Source organism: Scylla paramamosain, unplaced genomic scaffold, assembly GCF_035594125.1.
Source record: "Scylla paramamosain isolate STU-SP2022 unplaced genomic scaffold, ASM3559412v1 Contig5, whole genome shotgun sequence".
Taxonomy (NCBI): Eukaryota; Metazoa; Arthropoda; class Malacostraca; order Decapoda; family Portunidae; genus Scylla; species Scylla paramamosain.
In genome coordinates this window covers 802,501-807,500 of record NW_026973670.1, presented here as the reverse complement: position 1 = coordinate 807,500, position 5,000 = coordinate 802,501, and positions in this window count along the sequence as shown.

Genomic DNA, 5,000 nt, shown 5'->3' with positions numbered 1-5,000 from the left:
AGAAAACATGAAGGAAAAAAAATATATATATATACAAAAATAAGAATATATTAGATACCCCCCAAAAAAAATATATATATACAAAAATAAGAATACATTAGATACCCCGTTAATAAACAGTAGAAGAAAACGGGAAATTTTCATACGTGAACTTGTGAATAATCAGTCGAACGTACATTCATATTTTCACCACTACAAATTGCAGTTGAAGGATGCAGGCAAACATAGGCTTCTTACAATCAATAAACACAATTACTTGCTCCTTTCTAATAAACACATTCACTCCACTGTGTAAGGAACTTCAAACACTGTAAAAGTCGCCTTCTATATTGCACACTCTTATTACACCATCAATTCTTAGCACAGACATTAGCAAAGTGTATGAATTCTCGAGGGTTCAGCAGCAGACGTGCATCACAGCGTTCATTTGTTTTTTTTTTTAGTTTTTTGTTTACTGGTGACGTCACGGCGCGTTACAAGGCGGGGAGTTAGGTTTGAGAGATTCATAATTTCATATCATTGCCTCTCCTGTGCCGCGCGGTTCCCATACTGCAGTGATTTACGTGCAGAAAAGAGTTTTGTTTGTTTAAAGTACGTGTTTCAGGCGAGTTAGAGAGAAATGAAGCTTAAATTATAGTCTTTTTTTATTTTTTTGTCACCGCGTAAAATTTCATAGCGAAGTCACGGGAATATCACCTCTCTCTCTCTCTCTCTCTCTCTCTCTCTCTCTCTCTCTCTCTCTCTCTCTCTCTCTCTCTCTCTCTCATGTCACCCAGCACCAGCACCAGCACCACCACTACTACTTCTACTAACACTCACTGTCGTAGCGTGAGAGATAAGCTTGAAAAACGGGCGAGCTTAAACACGTCTGTCAACAATCTTGATCTTGATCTTGATGTGGCTTGGTGCTCCTCAGCCAGACTTGTAGCTCGGCACTTTTGTAGAGAGAAAAAGGTGAATAAATATTGAAATTAGACTGAAAATTTATCCTCTTTTCATTTCATACGCCATAATTTCTCCAGGAACACTCAATCGCCTGCCCACATCACCGCAGCACACCGGTTTTATTATAGTTTAAACCATTACACAGTACGTGGTAATAACCCACCTCATTTTGTTCTTCTCACTATTCACATCATTTCTATTGATTACTTTACTTGCCGGAAATTAATAATAACGCCGTGGACCGTGGGTAGAGACTGGGAACATTGGCTTAAACTATAAATTTACCCACTCTCTTTCTGTCTTCACTGATATGCCTCCCACATCGTAGCGCCACCTGCTCCACCGTCTCCACCGTCTCCACCTCTTCCACGTGAAACAACTGGGACATTTTCTATTTTCTATTTTCTTTAACAATATGCAAATTTTTGTACTTACTTTTCAAACACTAGGCGTTTTTCTCCTTGTATTCATCCTAGTATTCGTTCTACCTCATCTATTTCCGTCTCCACACACTTCTAACCTAACCTTACTGCATATCAATACAATTAATTTTATCGGTAATGTACGCTTCACTTCACCTGTTCAGAAAAATAGTAATAGGATTAAACCCAGCATTACTCCTTTATCCTGCACCACACCCACTGTTTACGTACATATATCCACTACACGTCCTCCTTTCCTGTCGTCAGAGTTCATTTGTTTTATGTCTCTGTGGCCTTCACCTCATCTCGCCTCTCAAAACATCTATATATGTGTACCTAGATGCATTTACTGTCATCCTTCCTAACCTCTTCTTTCATTATCAATTTCACGTCCTCTTCATTGTTCTACACCGATATTGTACATATTTACAGCTACAGCTTCCCACACTCTTCACGATACGTCACGGTTAACTTCTTGTTCTCCCCAGTTCACCCATTGAAGGTTCACCAAGATTATTTTTTTATTATTCGTATTTTAATTTGTTTTCATGCGTGTATTGTAACTAGTCTATATAAATGATTGCTTTCATTGTCTGGCCTTCTTGTTATGTTGGTTTCCTTAATGCTAAACCTCAATACAGTGTCTTTTTTTACGTCTACTATTATTAAAGAGGTAAGGAGGGCTGCTATAAACAAAGCGTCGCGGCAACTCACACGTCAACCAATTCTCGTACACTGACTTCCCCTTCACTGAATATAAACAAAACTTGATCTTGATCTTGAGACGTGCTGATGGTGGTGATAATCATAGTAGTTTTTTTTTTTTTTTTTTTTGTTTTTCTCTTTTTTACGTAGGAGTGACACTGGCCAAGGGCTACAAAAATGCCCACTGAAATGGCAGTCGCATAAAAGGGTCAAAGCAGTGGTCAAAAATTGAAGGATAAGTGTGTTGAAACCTCCCTCTTAAAGGAATTCATGTCATAGGAAGGTGGAAATACAGAAGCAGGCAGGGAGTTCCAGAGTTTACCAGAGAAAGGGATGAATGATTGAGAATACTGGTTAACTCTTGCGTTAGAGAGGTGGACAGAATAGGAGTGAGAGAAAGAAGAAAGTGTTGTGCAGCGAGGCCGTGGAAGGAGGGGAGGCATGCAGTTAGCAAGACCAGAAGAGCAGTTAGCATGAAAATAGCGGTAGAAGACAGCTAGAGATGCAACACTGCGGCGGTGAGAGAGAGGCTGAAGACACTCAGTTAGAGGAGAGGAGTTGATGAGACGAAAAGCTTTTGATTCCACCCTGTCTAGAAGAGCAGTATGAGTGGAACCCCCCCAGACATGTGAAGCATACTCCATACATGGACGGATAAGGCCCTTGTACAGAGTTAGCAGCCGGGGGGGTGAGAAAAACTGGCGGAGACGTCTCAGAACACCTAACTTCATAGAAGCTGTTTTAGCTAGAGATGAGATGTGAAGTTTCCAGTTCAGATTATAAGTAAAGGACAGACCGAGGATGTTCAGTGTGGAAGAGGGGGACAGTTGAGTGTCACTGAAGAAGAGGGGATAGTTGTCTGGAAGGCTGTGTCGAGTTGATAGATGGAGGAATTGAGTTTTTGAGGCATTGAACAATACCAAGTTTGCTCTGCACCAATCACAAATTTTAGAAAAATCAGAAGTCAAGCGTTCTGTGGCTTCCCTGCGTGATATGTTTACCTCCTGAAGGGTTGGACGTCTATGAAAAGACGTGGAAAAGTGCAGGGTGGCATCATCAGCGTAGGAGTGGATAGGACAACAAGTTTGGTTTAGAAGATCATTAATGAATAATAAGAAGAGAGTGGGTGACAGGACAGAACCCTGAGGAACACCACTGTTAATAGATTTAGATTTAATGAAGTTACAGAGAGAAGGATAGAAACCGTAGGAGGGTAGTTTGGAAATGAAAGCTTTGTGCCAGACTCTATCAAAAGCTTTTGATATGTCCAAGGCAACAGCAAAAGTTTCACCAAAGTGATAGATGTTTAAGAATCTTCCTGTTGAGGATAGATTCAAAAACTTTAAATAGGCAGGAAATTAAAGCAATAGGACGGTAGTTTGAGGGATTAGAACGGTCACCCTTTTTAGGAACAGGTTGAATGTAGGCAAACTTCCAGCAAGAAGGAAAGGTAGATGTTGACAGACACAGCTGAAAGAGTTTGACTAGGCAAGGTGCAAGCACGGAGGCACAGTTTCGGAGAACAATAGGAGGGACCCCATCAGGTCCATAAGCCTTCCGAGATTTAGGCCAGCGAGGGCATGGAAAACATCATTGCAAAGAATTTTGTACTTTTGTCTTTGCAAATTTGTGTGTGAATAATCATTTGTAGAGAGAAATGCTAAACAAATTTTCTTTTTCCAACGTGAATATTTTGTTTAAGTAATAAAAAAACATAAAATTAAATTCTTTACTTTTCTTTGCAACTTTATTTATGAATGTGAGTATTTGAAGTAATAAACAATTCCCAGCAGACGACGAACATTTCAAGGCCACGCGATGGACACCACTCGCTTATCGAACACGCTGGAAACCTGAACACATGCATTAATGACCGCAGCCAATGTTCTCTATGATTAACAAATGTAATGCAGGTGTATTTCTGTCAAACTGAAGCGTTTTGGGTTGCCATACGTCCGGATTTTCCCGAACATATCCGGAAATCAGATAAGGAAATCTGCGTCCGGGGGAAATTTTTGAAAATCCCTCAAATGTCCAAAATTTCACCTTCCATCATTAATAACTGTTAAAAAAAAATCACATTTATTAAATTTCCTTGAGTTGAAATGATGAGAGAGAGAGGGGGGGGGGGGTTCACCGAGTGGTGATAGCTTTTCGTCTCATCAACTCCTCTCCTCTAACTGAGTGTCTTCAGCCTCTCTCTCACCGCCGCAATGTTGCATCTCTAGCTGTCTTCTACCGCTATTTTCATGCTAACTGCTCTTCTCATCTTGCTAACTGCATGCCTCCCCTCCTTCCGCGGCCTCGCTGCACAACACTTTCTTCTTTCTCTCATCCCTATTCTGTCCACCTCTCTAACGCAAGAGTTAACCAGTATTCTCAATCATTCATCCCTTTCTCTGGTAAACTCTAGAACTCCCTGCCTGCTTCTGTATTTCCACCTTCCTATGACATGAATTCCTTCAAGAGGGAGGTTTCAAGACACTTATTCAGCAATTTTTGACCACTGCTTTGACCCTTTTGTGGGACTGACATTTCAGTGGACATTTTTTTTTATTAGATTTTTGTTGCCCTTGGTCAGTGTCACTCCTACATAAAAAAAAATAAAATAAAAAAAATAAAGAAAGAAATGAAAAAAATAAAAAAATAAATAAAAGATAGTATAGTTACTGCTAATTTGGTTCATTTTCTTTCGTTAGTATAAGAAAACGTTAATTTTTTTATGGGACACTTAAAGAAATAAAGCAGCTGTCAGATTATCATGCATATTAAGTCTGTAGCGAACATAATATTGCAAAACTTACTGATAATTTTCCTAAAGGATTTTTTAATATACCAGAAGAAAGAAAAAAGATGATAGACACTTATAAGCGAATGAAACAAAAACAAACAAAAAAATCCAGATGGGCGTTTACATTCCCAATATAT